Here is a 16,331-nt window from a genome sequence, read left to right on the forward strand (position 1 = left end):
TGTAAATCATTCAATTTTAGGGTGAAGCTTAGGTTTAGGTTAAGGTTAAGGAAAGAGTTAGGCTTAGGCAAGGTTTTGTCAGGGTTTATGTAATGTCCTTGAAAGTGATGGAAAAATAACTCTGTGTGTCTAACTGTGTGTGTGTGTGTGTGTGTGTGTGTGTGTCTGTGTTGTCAGTCATTACATCCTCAGGGCCCACATTTCAACCCCATGATATCTAAAGGAAACAGCTTGATGGAGGAACGTACTCCGGCCACGCTGAAAAACAACACTCAAACGTGGCTGACATTTTTATCTTCGGTGCGGAGTACTGCAGCTTCTGTCAGGGTGTTTGCTACGTCAGTTATTTTTACATTACAGGCAAGTTCTTTGAATGATGTTAAGGAATGTTGTTTGTAAAGGAAGCAGAATCCTGTTTTCCTGCAGTTTTCATGCTTTGGTCAATTTAACTCATTTTAATTAGCAAGATTTTGTTTTATCAGATAGCAAAAAGTCTGACGGAGTTTGTAGAGTTTTGGAGGTTCTACACAATGTCATGATAACGATACTACTGAGATATCTGTAGAAAATAGAAAAATATAATGCTAGCAGTCAAATTCATCTTCTACTTTGTGCATTGTGTGTGTTGTCTCTTCTTTGGCGAATGAATCACACCCAAAATATGAGTGTTGGGAGGTGGAGATAAAGTCTGTAATCACAAATGTACATTTTGCTGGATTATTCACACAATATTATCATATGTGTATTGGAAACTTGATAACTGATTATTAACAGTTACATCGCCACCACTAATTGGAGACATCTGAGTGATATCATATGACAAACAAGAGAAGACAAAGGGAATATCATATCATAAGTCCAACAGAAAGATAAATGAGGCTGAGTCCTGATTGTTTTGTCCTGTAATCATAAGTTAGAAAGCTGATATTTGTCTGGATGTTATGATGCTGGTTTGTTTTTGCTGTCTGACTGGATGTTCTCAGAGCTCAGTCTGTCGGTCTCAGGGTTTCCTGTGTTGAATATCAGGCGGCTGACTGGCCACGTGCTCGCTGTTCTGCAGAACTGGATGTGTGGATGGGATAACTGTGGTGGCCAAAGGAAACATATGGCTCTGTGTGTGGAAGGCCCCGATATGTCAAGGCTAAGTATAGACTGAGTTATTTGTCTAAGAGAGTAGCTGTGGGTTACAATCAGTAATGGAACTGCAGTGGTGATACAATGTCGGGGGAGTCTGCTCAGCTTTGTACTTATTGGCAGAGGTGTTGTTAAACATACCTACATGCAAGCTGTCTGACCTTAAATCTTCTTAACTTGTGTGTTATAATAATAAAAGTAAAAGACAAAATTTGTGCAGCTTTAAATGCATTGTGTAGCAAAGACTAACCACATTTTCTTTATGTGAAACTGGTGGATCATTTGTTATGTATCAGTGATTGGGGAAAAAAACTCCAACCTAAAAAAAGCAAACAATAAAACCATCACAAATAAGGCCCCTCCACCTTCCCTAATAAAATAAAATGGCCTTTATTCCATTTCCATTTAAACTTGGGTGAGAGACAAGGTGTAAACAGAACAATGGTTTATTAACACCTTGTGAAATGGATTGGACGAAGTCATTAGCAAAGTAGCCTATTTACACATCTAGCAGATATGAAGCACCATTAGCATTTATTTTAAGTTGTGTTTCTGTCCACTTGATTGAACATAAACTCACTATTGACTCCCTTTACGTGGAAGTAGTCATGTACTTTAAAGGTACAACGTGTAAGAATTGGCTACCCGTCGAAGGTCACGCCAAACAAGTAGGTCTGCTGCTCACCATTCTCTTTGCTGTAGCTATCATTGCTAGCATAGCTAATTGCTGCCATTAGCTCAGTTAGCTGTGCAGCTAGTGGCACTGTTAGCTGACTCAGTCTGCCTAGATTGGGATCAGGACTGAACACAGCCTCTGAGGGACTGAAGGAGGCCAGTTTGACGACAAGGAACCAGAAGAGGAAGGTCAGGCATCACCAGCGTGGAAAAGCAGCGTCTTGATCGAAACATTTCACATCTAACCTGGAAAACCAAACCAGAGTTTGTGAATGTTGTGGAAAGACAAGACAGTTTCGGTGAGTTTTATTCTGCTTCTGTCGAGTTTGAATGAAGTGTGTTTTTCAGTGTGTTAACTTGCCAATTCAGCTCATCATAGCTCAGAGAAACTTGAATTCAGACAAGACATGATTTAACTTTGACAGTGATAACTAGTTTCTGGTATTAGTCGTGCTAACATAACAGTAACAGGGCCAAGAGCTGACATACTGTATGCAGTAAATCTGAACACTGGGGTCAGTGACAGTTTAACAATGATGTAATGCTGATGTATTGTTCCACTTTTTATTATTTTTCCACAAGAAAATGCACCCTCAGCAGCTCCATCTTTGCCAAGAGAATGAACTGATGGAGTGATGCTCCTAATTTAGCCCTGAGGTCATACTAATTTAAAGGTCATGTGACTTACATAGTTATTCCAGGTCAAGACCTGCCGTCTATCCTCGTCTGGATTTACGCATTGCTTCCTGCTACTTATAGCCTCATTAGATCACTGCTCGTTTTACAGCTACTGTGTGACATCACAAGGCTACATAACTGAGTCAGCTGGGAAGTTTCCAGCTTTAGGGGTCTGTGGAGATGACAGACTCAGTGTCTGACCAGGCTACATTCTTATGTGGGCACATCAGGCTCCGGTGACGACACTGTCCTTGTTTAGTCTCTCCTTTTTGGGGTGGAAAGTGGATATTATTCCCAATTTTCTTCAACACCTTGTGTGTGCAGTTCCATCACACCATGGTTAGTGATGTCACAGAGGAGGCCACTGTGTCCATGTTTCCCACACACTGGCCGTATTCAGTGCAGCTGATGTACAGTCATACCTTGCAGTCATACCCATACAGTCATACCTTCCCAGCGCTTTTAAAGCTAAATAGGAAGATAAACATCAAAAGTAAAAAGGGCCAGTCAGTCAAACCAAACACCCTGTGCTGAGGTTGCATTTTTGTTCCACACTGGGTCAGATTTAGACTTTAATTTTACAGTGAACATTTTTAGTGCATGTACCGTTTCTAAATTCATCTGTCTTTAATTTGCCTTTGTGTACTTTCCATTTTATGCCAGTTTGAAAAAGAAATGTGTGAAGTTTAGTGGACACTCTTATCCAAACCAGGCCTCAGTATTGAGTGGACTTTCATATATGCACTTAGTTTATTAGCTAAACACAGTCTAATACAACAGCCCTGCTATGAATCCCATATTCACAAGAATATTCAGTTTTTCTTCATTGAAACTTTGGGTAATTTTGGGGGCTGTAGTTTGAATTGGCAGCTAAATGTATATGTATATGTATTTGTATATGTATATGTAAGCTGTTAATGCTGTTCCAGCGTGTTCTCTCCCAATCCGGGTACATATTTGAAGCTTTGGTTGTGTTATCTGCACTCGGCTGTCCATTAAACTAAATAACATTAGTGGTAGCTGGCAGGCTATTTGAGGAATGTTCCCTGGCTTTCGCCTTCAAACCAACCATCATATACCACTGTGTAAACTGAACATGAAACCAAGATCTCAAAATGATTTTCCTGCCTGTATATTTCTGCGTCTTTGAACTCTTGGGCTGCCTGCAGAGAGACGGTGAGGGTGGAAAAGTGGGAAAACAACGCGGTTGCAAAGAGGAAAATAGTGTTATTTTGTAATTTATTGACACTTTAGGTGTTTTAGTGGACTTTCAGTAAGCACAGTGGAAAAATGAACACATATTTCTGTATCAGCACTGCACACATCCATGGATAAGGAACGTAGAACAAGGGATCAACCCTGCCAAGACAGTAGAATAAATGCATAAGATAACTGTGCCATCTGCAATGTGTGTTTCATTAGCTAAACAAACAGGCTAAGAAAGACGTGCTGGGAAAGTAAACTGCTGCTTTCTTCTACAGTTTGGAGCCAGTCTGCAAAAACACTCATGGAGAAAGTTTTAAATAGATGGGATGGTGATCTGTTGACATTTAACAATGGAGACGGGACAGGTCAGTTACTGAGAGATGAAAGACTTGGAAAGTGATGGAAACTTTTTGAAGTCTGCCTATGAAGAGACAAAACCAGTGGAAACCAATAATGGATTCGGAGCCTGGGATGATTTGTTGAGATTTAACAATGGGGTGGTGGGCAGATGAACTGTCAAGATGGAAACTGTGTCTATTTAAAGCCTAGAGTGGTGGAAAATGTTCAGACTGGAAACATGCATGAGACCCAATCTTTTTCAGGCACAGCCTGCACGAAATAGTTGGGTTTAGGATTACTTGGGGTAATGGGCCGAGGGATAATATATTGACCGTTTGATGCCAGAGGGGCATAGTTGGAAGGTGGACTGCATTTTTTGGTCAAATTTTCTCATAAATCATTGAGTTAGGGTCATCTAGGGGAATGCATTTGCCAGTCTGCGTTAAGAATGGAGAAGATATTGCTTTCATGTGTCTTGGACAAAGCATTTTTGACTGGCTGGAGCTCACAGGTGGAAACTGGATTGAGCGCATGGGAACATTTGTACAGATATAACAAGGGGGGCTGATGGCTGGCTGAGCTGTCAGAGGCAGAGCTGGAGTGGAAAGTGCCTTGTGTGTCCTGGAAAGTGTTTAGACTATAGGCGCTGATGAGAATTTGGGCTGTAACTCTTTCAACAAACAGCAGAAACTCATCTCAGCTGTAGATTTACTGCCACACACATGGATCTGGAAGTCAGGTGGTCTTGACTTAAACACAGCTCCATGTGGGTCCAGGATGGCCTCTGTTGTGTTTCAGTGACCTGTCAGCCGGAGGTCGAGGGGGTTTCTAATCTTAGACATTATGTCTGGCACACTTAGTTCTCACTGAGTGCTCCCTCCTCCGGAAGTCATATTGAAGCATGATGGTCAGATAAAACCAGTCTAACTCGCAATCATTATCATGAAACCATCGTCAGTAAAATCAAAATCAACCTTTTTCAAATTTAAAGATGGCTGGTGCTACATCAAACGGTGAACTCTGAGGGTCATATAGCGTCTGTGACCCTAAAGATGGTCTGCCCATTACATGTGATGGTGTCTAAATTTAGCCTGGGTCCTGCCACACACAGTGCTACAACTACAATGGAGGCATTTAACTGGAGCACACTGGGAATGACTAAGCTTGTCAGTTTGTTGAATGTCTGCTGGTTTAAAGTAATAGTTCTGGGAAATCAGCTAGTTGAGAAGATCAACACTACTCTCAGGACTGCAAGTATGGAGCTTGTCCCAGAAGGTGGTTAGCCTAGCTTAGCATAAAACTGAAAGTATGGGGAACCAGGTAGTCTAGCTCTGGCCAAAGCTAAAAAATGCACCTACCAACAACTGTAAAACTCACTAAATGCTACCGTATATCCTGTCTGTTTAATTTAAGTTATGGTTTATGTGGTGGAAAACATTTTGACATGTGACAGTAGAAAAATCACACATAAAAAATAAAATTGATGTGTGTTAGTGTTAGGGGCAATAATCTTTGGCCAGACTAACACACCTGAAAAAAGGAAATCACAAGCACAGTGGGCAAGTGCATGCAGGTGTTTGGTGTTTGCCTTCTGCAACTTTACAACTGCTACAAAAGAAAACAAAGTCACCAACACCTGTAATTCATTGTCCATGTGGAATGAACAGCTGGCAGTCAAAGTTCATAGATGTATACAGGCTGATATCATTTAATTTCTTCTGGAAAAAGGTGATGTGATAGTGTGTAAGATATGACCCAATCAGGAAGTGAACGTGGGTGTCCGCATCATTGTTTCCAAAATTCTCTGTATTGTGATGCTAGGTGTAAACATAGAAAAACTAATGCTTTCTAAACAAAAACATGCTAGTGAGGTAGCCTGAGAAGCCTGCAAGTTGCAGAAGAGGAAGACATGACCAACAACAATCATGACAATAACTGGAGGTGCGGTGCATCGCAAGTTAGCAAACGAAAAGTTTGACTGGGTCAGCTGTGAACACTGTGGCAACTAAAATCAAATGCAAATGCTTCTTTTCGTCGCAATCCAGTTGTTCTGTCTGTGGAAACCTGCAAAGTTTAACTCGTTCACCAGCAGCAGAAGACGGTGCACCGACTGCAGGCGTGCAAGCCCATGCAGGAGGAAGCCATTCACAATGCCAAATTCAAAGCTCTTGGACACAACATTTAATCTGTAGTATACTCAGAAAAGCATCTTACAATAAGTGCATTTAATCTCCTCCATAGGAACAAATGGTAAATCTCATCAAATTACTGCCAACTGTAAGAGACACATTGCTGAAACACATGCCGACCCCTGTTGGGTTTTCCTAGCCATGTTTGAAGTAGATGTGTCTGCAGGAGTGAGTCTCAGAATCAACCACTGTTGCTTTTTAATTTTAAAGTGACTTTTATCATCCAGTTACAACAGAACAAATAACCTCAGCAGGTTTTCAGTGTTCTCAAATTTACTCACCGTGTGGTTCACTGAGACAAACCACATCCTAACTTTTTCAGTATTTGAATTTGGAAAAAAAAAAATCCATGTTATGAACTGTTTGAATTGAAAGTCTTGTGGCTCACGCAGAGTAGGCCGTGAATGTAAATACATATTCTGTAGCTTTCTGAGGCCACCGCTTCCCTGCAGGAATGTCAGCTTCCCCCTATTAGCTTGGCGCACGACTGCATACCTCAGCTAATTAGCTTCCTGTAAAAGCCTTGAATAAAAACATGGGCTTTAATCACACGCTGCTGCTTTGTCTCATTCACTGCCAAGGTAAATGTTACTTCAAGCAGAGGAAAAAAACAGACATTTTGCTTTGTGGGTTTCTGCTTCCCAGACAGGTGTTTCAATCCGTGATGTGCAGCGATCCAGGTCAAGACTTCACCTTAACATTCCTCAACATCAAATAAACCCAGACTGTTTTTCTATCATTAGACTTTTTAAAGGCTTTCATTTAAATGCATATGCTCTTTTTTTTCTCTCATACTGAGGTTGCCTGAGATGTCAAACTGGTCTTGAAAGTGTGTGTGTTTACTGTCTGATTTACTGGATGGTTATTTACTGGCTGTCAGCAGGAGAACTGAGCTCTCATACAGTTTCACATAAAGCTTCATGGCAACATTTACAGTTTGTTTAATGTCAGTGTTCCCGCTACAGAGCTTACTTTCTGATTATTTGGCAGCTGCTTGCCAGTAACACACATCTCAATTTACCCTACCTCAATGAAAGACAAATTGCTTACACGCTGCTTATTTACCTCATAAATGAAGCACCTACACCCTCTCATAGACCTTTATTGATTTAGGGATTAACCCCTTAACGACTATTGTCCCGAATTCGCATCATACCGCTTTAATCCACATTGCTGCCGAATCGCACATGCATTCCTCTAACGCCGGTTTGTGCATATTCAACACACACCTAGGAACCTTTTGCAAGCACTGGTTTCTCGCTGGACCGTTCAAAGTGAAAGAATCCTTGCTCTAATTGTAGTTACAATGTAATGGTTGTAAGCCAATTTCGTGGCTGTTTTGATTAAATAACTGCATTTCGAATACATAAAAAAGATGTTTTTACTGCATTTAAGCATTGAAAAAAGTGGACATATACTGTTTGTTTGAACCCTATTCTAGTTGGTGAACCTACCTAAATTTATATCTATTGTATGTGCTACAGAAAAATGAACAAACTCCTCTTAATTTAGGATCAATTTGAAAGCAAAAACACAAAGAATTTATTTTTTAATATAATTCTAAATAAATTCAGGCGTCAAGGGGTTAAAAGGCCTCAAAAACTGCAGCAATGGGTAAATCATGGAGAGCTTTATGTGTCATTGTAGGATGATTCTCTATAGTCACAATGGATAAAGATGATAGAGATTCATTCTTTACCCTGAAAACAATTTCACTTAGAGGTCATCATATCATATGTGATCTCTTTCTTAAGTTAAGTGACATGGCAAACAGCTAGCACCAACATTAGCATTCATATGGAGTTGTTACCTGATCAGTGTAAAATCACTACAAAAACTCAGATGAACAAACAAACAAACAAACAAAAACAATGCGGTTTGGCAAATATTCCGTAAAAGATAAGCAAAACTTTCTCAGCAGAGCAGGAAAATTTCACTTACCAAGATTTTTAAAAGAAGGAAAATTATCTAGACCCAAAGAATCCACAGTTACCTTAAAAACAATGTGGCCAGACTGAAAACAAGTACATTAGTCTGGATGCAATGAAATTCTGTCTTCGACGAAGTCGTTTTGTGCTTGTCAGTGTCGATCAAACAGCTTCAGAATTCTGGACATTCTAGTTTCAAGCATTAAGTTGCTTATTGAGTAATTAAGGAAAGAAAAGCTTGAAACAAGTGAACTGCTTTTAACATAGCAGCCTGGTAAGAAGATAAAAACAAGCATAAATTGCCTCAATTTGAGATATATAATCTTACTTAGATTTTACTTCAAGCTCTCTTTTGGTCTCCTCCTGCAGGACATATCTGGCTATCTTTAGCTGCTAAATGCTGCTTGCTGCTGGGCAGGTGGTTTACAGTGGGTTTATTAGGCCTTTGTTGCTGAAAATAACACTGAAGAGAGTGGTGGGGTGGAAGCAGTGAAGTTTCAGGCCATAATACACCACTGAGCTGAAGGATGCTGAAAAGAGACCCCTTCTACACTAACTGATTGATTCATTGTTAATGTCAAAATACTGATAATAGCAGCTTTAACTGAGGAGACTCCATCTGCTGATGAAGTTCATGTCATATGACTGAAAGATTCAATGGGCCTTGATCAATCAGTGGATGATGAGTAAAAGAAAGGGTCAGTAAGTGTGTCTGCACACTGTCTACTGTCCTTATGCAATGGAAAATAATAATAGCACTGTATGACTCTAGCAACTGATGGCACAAATTCATGAACTTCAGAATATGGTTTAAACATAAAACCAGCCCACAGATTCTGCTTCCCAAACTGGCACCAACATCAGCGCAGAGAAAAAAAACCCTTCGATCTGAGAGAAAAAATGCTCAAGCCGCAAACGCTCTTATTAGGGAAGTGTGCAATGAGGCCCTTTCATCGCCGCTGGAGTTTGGGCTTTACCGATGAAAACCCGGACCCGTTGGCATCGATGACGAAAACCAGCGTCTGTGTGGTGTCTGCAAACGAAAGAACACTCAAAGTCAATAACCGATCGGGGCTTTGATGGAGTTGTTAGTGCTGAACGCGGCAAAAGGGAAGGCCGCTTTCAGATGACTAATCAGAATGAGCGAGAGGTGAACGATTAGCGTGAGGACGGCTGTTCCTTTACAAACGGCTGTGAAAATATTACTCTTTGAGGGCTTTCCCTTTTGCTGGGCTGTCAAGGTAAACACAAATGTGTTCTTGACTAAATAAAGGCCTGAAAAACAATACCGTTAGCGGCCGTTTCGTGAGATGTTGATGGAATAATGATCCGTGCTTTGGTGACTGGTGGTTTTGGTGAACAAATACTAATCAGGAGAGCAAACTGTTCCCAATAAACTCTTGATAGAATTGTGCTGTGCCTTATAGGAACAGCCTGGCCATGGCTCCCATCTGCTCTAATTGTTTCCAGATATGCAGTTTCTGCACAGTGGCGAACAGGACCCCTCCCTGTCTGTCTGTGTGTCTGGAACGAAAGGCCTCTCCCCATCTGTCTGCGAGCTGCAAGGTCAGACTGCAGCCTACACCCTCGCCCCATTTCTGTTTGTCTGTCTGGTGGCAATCTGACCCCTCTGCGCTCGTCTATATGTCTGCTAGCTGGAAGGTCACAGCTGGCCCGTTGTTACTCACTGTTTTCTCTCTGCTTTGCTAAAAGTAGCTCTCACCGTATCATGTTTTCTGTGGATCCCGAGCAGTATGGCTGCTGCTTTTTCTGCGGCTAACGACAACCAAGAGAGACGGGGTAATGCATTTTTCATAGATTCAGTCATTCAGTGGAGGAGGGAGAGAATAAATGGGGACTGGTTGTACAAGACACAGGTGAAAACATGCGTGAGGATAAGTTCAGGTTCTGCGTTAATGCACAAACTGTTAGACGACAGCGTGATGTCTCGTCATTCCAAGATAAATACGTAAAAAATCCAACTGTGCCCCGTGTTCACAGAGTGTTCTTTACTTTGCAGCATACCTGCCCGCTTCAAACTGACAGTGGAAAATATTATGCTGCCATCATCCTCTTCACAACAACATGGAATATTCCCCAGCTGCAACAGTGGAAGGTGGATTCCTCAGCAAAGTGAGGAGGAAGTGATGACGCAGGTAGCTGTCAAACCGACAGCAGACAACCCAAGTTTCACATGTTTCTCCTACCTCTGCACAGACAGGAAGATGTATGTTTTCCACTCTCACCAGGAGTGAATCAGGGCATAAACATGAAAGTTTTAAAATAGTTTAGTGGAAATTAGTGGTGAGCAAACCATGCTGTCCATTTGGGAAATATTACAATGTGGGCGACAGCCAGTACAAGCAAGCTTAAGTGTTTCCTCAACAAAAACATTGCTATTTCTTTCCTTAAATTGTAATATTGCATAATAATGATACGTAACAGTGGCTACCACTGTCACATCAATATGCTACTGCTGCAGCCAGGAGACGTGTGCTTAGCTTAGCAAGACAACACGCCAGTAAATCACTGTGGCCAGCCATGAAATAGCCCAACTCATAACCTGTAAACTAGAAACTTGATGGTTTACACTTTGTTTTTGTACAGATTTAACGATTTAGATTGAACAAATCTGCTTTCAAAATCCTGGTTGACAGATGATTTTACTTTTGGACAGGGTCAAGCTATCTGTTTCCCCTTGTTTCTAGTTTTATGCTAAGATAAGCTAACCATCTCCTAGGTCCAGCTTCGATCAGATATGAGAGAGGCATCAGTCTTCTCATCAAACTCTCAGCAAGAAAGCGACCAAACGGTTGAATTATTGTATTGACTGTCTACAAGCTGACTTAATGCATGGTGTCAGCTTTCAAATGAGATGTGCAAGATACATGTTTATCTATAAACTGAGTTCAACTAGAATTCACCCTCCAGTTTGCCTCTGTTCGAGGTAATGGCAGCTGCATTGATCAAGAGCCAAAACACAATACAGCAGCGCGCTGTAACGTCTGCTTTAAAGTCCAGATGAGACGCCATTTCAAGAGTATCTATATTCTGCATCCTGATGTATTTCCAAGTGACACAGGACAGCCAGGCGGGACGCTGAGAGGAATTTGACTTGAACGTTTAAATGTGGTTGTGCCATAGCAAACATGGAGAAGTGCAGTGATTCAGACTCGGATGCTAGCCTCCATTCAGTCATGGAGGACCACTCGTCTCCTTCACCACCTTCACTACACTTGTCCACAGTAAAATGCATAATCCGGAGCTGTCACAGATACCACTTTCCTCAAAGTGAACGAGCCGGCAGGGGTGTAGCCACAGTATTTTTGGGAAACAGAACGAGATTTGAGGCGACGAACACCTGAAGACACACCAACGTGCCGTGCTGCTGCTGCTAGCTAACTACTGAATTTAGCTCTGTGCTACCAAAAAGTTGAAGATTGATTGATGGGCAGATCTCATGTTCATTCATATTACATAAGAACACGTCAAATTTTGTTTTACATTACAAAGAAATTGATTTTTTTGCTTTTTGTTCTGGCATATATCTCAATTTAATATGACTGGGGGTGTGACACCAAAAGGTTAAAAAGGCATTTCTCTCTTCATCTCAACTTTAAGGATTACTAGGTCGTCAGATTTACAAATCTCACGCATGTTACCCCAAATCCGCCTCACGTATCATCCGCTGTGAGGTGACGACTGTTTTTCCAGCCGTCTGCAATCCTGCTTACTTTATAAATCCACCAGCTGCAGAGATGGAGCAGGATCGTTCAGGTATCTGTTAAATCACCATTCATTTAATGCATTTTGTAAATGTGACTACAGAAGGACCACCTATTACCAAAATCTACAGTATTTTAGAGATCACTCTTATCTCTATAGCTAAACAGAAGAAACCTCAGGTATCAAACCCAGATGGGGTCACAAGACATTTTCTACACAGTCCTCATGTTTCTAAATTGGGAAAACAAGACAAGACACTTCTTAAGGACATTTTAGAAAGTTTAGACTCCAGGATCAAATATGGAGGCCCCGCTACCTGAAACTAAGCCTCCTGTGCTATAAATCAGTGCAGCATGTATGGCCAGGGCCCCTTGTGAGGTCTCACTTACAGCACAATGATTGAAGGTTGCGACAGTTACGTAACTCCTAGGTGTCATGTGATGCTGTGTGAATATGAAGCCTTGTCCCAGTGAGGAGAACCTTTACGGGGCACGTCTGACAGGTAGGTGTTCTGTCACAGCCTGTCAATACGCAGCCTGTCTCGGAGGCCTGTTTCTCACTCGCTCTGGTCCTGACACATTTTTCCTTTCACCCTTTCTACGCTCATTTGACTTAATTATCCCTGAAGTTTCCAAATTGTTTTTCTCACCCAATCTGATTTCAGTTTTGACATTTTTTCCTTTTCTTTGACTCCTCCACCCATCTGGTTTCCCCGTGTACTAGTTCTGTGTGTTATATCACACATATGTAGGACTCTGGATTGTCTTACTGGGTTCGCTTTGTATGTATTTGCAGATTTAAACCTTATTTTGCACTCTGATGTTCACTAAGCATGTATATACTGAAGGCTGCACCTTTCTTACCATGCCTTTGGACTGCAGCCCTTTGTGGTTAACTGTATTCTACTTTACCTTTGCTTCTCACGGTAACTGTTCCCAGGTATGTTATTCTCCTGCCTTTTGGACATGTGGTTTGGCGTGCCTGGCAGGACCATGTTTATGCAGGTGCAGGACATTCAGGACACACCGCCCTGCAGAGTATTTTGGAGGGGCTTTTCAGCGCAGCCTACCCTGCAGTATTAGAAGGGGCCGCCTATATGTGGCATTTAGTGGGACAGCCCAGAAAAGGCATTTCCTCAGGTTACTGGAAACTGAGCAGTAACAGGTTTGAGACACAGTCAAACACATCAGAGTGAGAAATGTTTTAACGACAGGCGAAAGATGGATGCTCAGAAATACACTGTGAGATAACAACATGCTGAACAACAAGAATGCAGCAGTAGACCATCCATCACATTGTCTGACCTTTAATGATGTACTTTATAGTAAGGTTAGGTCTGCAAATGAGTGGAATGAGCTAATAATCTGGGTTATCTCAGTTGAATGAAATTAGACTGCACCACTTGACTTACCTCCACTTGAGAAGACATCTTGGAGTAAAAAAACTGTCACCTAGATTATAGGCCTATTGTTTGAAATGATCAGAAATGGCACAGAGACAAAGGACAGACTGCTAGTAATGCCTACACTGGGACAATGAGGTATAAATTTAATAATCTCTGATGTGGAGTCATTCAACTACAGGAAACTGTTAGATATGCAATTAAGAACAGGAAAGGCAAGTGATAATACAGTAGACATCAGTGGAAACTTGTGTTATCATCTCATATGTAGAAGTTTGTCATATGTATATGATGTATATGTATACTCCTTGTATCCCTTGTTGACCAGCGTTTGCATAGAGCTTGCCCCATGTTTGCACGTTTCCTCCCACAGTCCCAAAACATGCAGATTAAGGTGAATTAACAACTCTAAACTGCCCATAGGTGTGAATGCACAGCGCTACTTGCCAGCCTTGTCACAGACTTTTCACTGCTGCTCGCCCAGTGTGAGGCGGGATAGACTCCAGCTCCCAACAACTCTGCAAAGCATTAGTGGGTACAGATAGTGCGTGGTTGCATGGAAAACTGCGATTCTCACTTCCAGATATAATGTTTTTCTCACTGAAACTGAACTGACCACTCAGTTGTTTAGATGACTGGAATATTTTCTCATCATTTAGTCCCTTTGGCATGCCAAAATTCCTATGAAGAAGTAACCTTTCCAACACAAATTAAATGCATTCTCTTTACAGATAGAACCAGGGTGTATAAACAAGACTTCAAGGTAGTCGGGGTTATAGTTCATATGGCAAAAGAACAGTGGTCATCAGTAGCAGTAATAATAGGCTGATTGTATGCCAAGGTTTCATTGTGAGGAAGGCCAGGAAAGAAGAATAGCCTTGTGCTGCTTGGCTCACTCTGTTCTGCAGAAAGTTTCCAGCATAATGAATTCCTCTGGTTTGGTCAGCCAGCAATCGAAATGAGGAGAAAAGGGGAGGAGGACTAAAAGTATGGGAGGGAAGGCCTGAGGTGTTTGTCCAGTCAGCACGTAGGGCATTAACAAGCCCTCTGTACTGTGAATAACAGCAGATCGCTGGTTAGATAAGTGGATTGACTAGAAGTGAGTGCGGGGGAGTCTAGAAATGCAAAACAACATAGTCAAGGTCAGGGTTTTGTCTTGTCCCTGAATGGGGAAATTCAACATGTACAAGTCTTGAGGAGTCCTGGTATTTCAATCAGACACATGTTAAAATACCAGGCCAAATCCTGCACTGATGAATGTGAATTAAAAACCAGGCCTGTTGGCTACCGAAAGCAGAGTTTGGTCCAATAGGCATCTATCTGTTACTCCTCACATTAACAACCTACACTGGGCCCGGCTGCATTTACACAGGCTCAAAGTTTATAATTTTTAACCCTCCAGTATGTTCCACTTTAAAGCTTGTGAACTTTGGCACCGGCTTAAAATGAGCACATGCTCAATGAGCCATACTGTTGCTGCATGGGTACAAACACAGATGCACACTTAGTGCACACCTTAAAACACAGCATGCACACACACACACGCACACACAAACGGTACACTGCACTTCTACATCGAAGTGAAGTAGGTTGAGAAATTTGAAAGAAAACAAACAGGATTCCAGAGCTGTGCGGTGTGGCGTGAGGCTGCTGGACTGAAGCACAAAGAGAGGCCTGTTCGCGGCGTACAGGAGCATTCCAGCTAACAGAACAGGCTCTGGGACACTGTTGACCTAAGCTACTTTAGAATGTTTGTGCAATAGCTTTTGACCACTTGATTAAAAATATCGTTTGATGCTGGATGCTGTGTCCTAGCAAGGGGCAGTTCAGACTGGTCTGAGCAGAGCGACGTGTTGCCTCATGAAGGGAGGGCTCTTATGAAGAGGTGAGCGCTGAGCCGTCCGCCTGGAACAGTGAGCCACAGTTGAACCGCTGAGGATGGCCATCCGTGCTGTCTGGCACTTGATTTTGTAATTACATAACAACAATTCTGCCGAAAGACAAATGTCAGTTTGGACAATGTGCCAACTTTCTGAGCAAAATGGACTAAAATCACAGTCGACGAGCTGTACGTTTTTAGCCATGCTAGGTGCATGGCTTAGCCGCTTTCTCATAGATAAGTTCAGGGTTGCAGTGCATATGTTTGTCTATCAACTGCTCCACAACATTGCTTCAAACTGAAATGTCTCAACAACTGTTGCATTTACTGCTGTTAAATTTTGTACAGACGTTCATGGCACCCAGATGACGAATCCGAATGATTTTGGTGACCCCCTGACCTTTCCTCTAGCGCCACCATGAGATACACATTTGTGGTCTTGAGTGAAACTTCATGGAGTTCTATGAACTCTTGTACAGGCTTTCATGCCCCCCCTCGGGATGAATTCTAATAACTTTGGTGATCCCTTAACTTTTAATTTTCAAATTTTACATTGACCAAATAATGACATTCCTCTGCTCTACACTGTGTTTAATGCTGGGCTAATTTGTACATGTTAGCACGCTAACACACTAAAACAAGAAGGTGAACATGTAAAAGAGTGTGGTTTTTGTTTTAACATCAGCATGTTGACATTGTCATTGTGGCAATTCAGCATGCTGATGTTAGCATTTAGGTCAGTGCTGTGTCTCACAGAGGATAACATGACTGAGTCTTTACAGAAGCCAGTTAAAGGGAAACACTGAAATAAAAGCATTTAGATGAAAGCAAAGTGAAGTAAGTAAAGTGACCATGAAGAATGTTACTTAAAAGCCATTGTGTTTTATTTCAGCTGCTTTGAAAAACTGGATAGGGACCACAAGACCATGTCTTTGATTACACAGAGGGTCTAGTTCCAATATGTGCAGGCCTAGTGTTTGGACAAGTGGTCTGACGAGAAGATTGAGATTTTGGATCCCTGATTTGCCAAGAAAAATGTGGATCAGGGAAGTGAATGTGACCCGCTCTCCTCTCTTTTAGCTAATACCATAGATATGTCCTTGAGCAAATTTCTTAACATCCAAATTGCTCTGGTGGAGCTGCCCAGTGGACCAACACTAGAAGACTGTGGTTGC

This window comes from Chelmon rostratus, chromosome 18 (assembly GCF_017976325.1).
Source record: "Chelmon rostratus isolate fCheRos1 chromosome 18, fCheRos1.pri, whole genome shotgun sequence".
Lineage (NCBI taxonomy): Eukaryota > Metazoa > Chordata > Actinopteri > Chaetodontiformes > Chaetodontidae > Chelmon > Chelmon rostratus.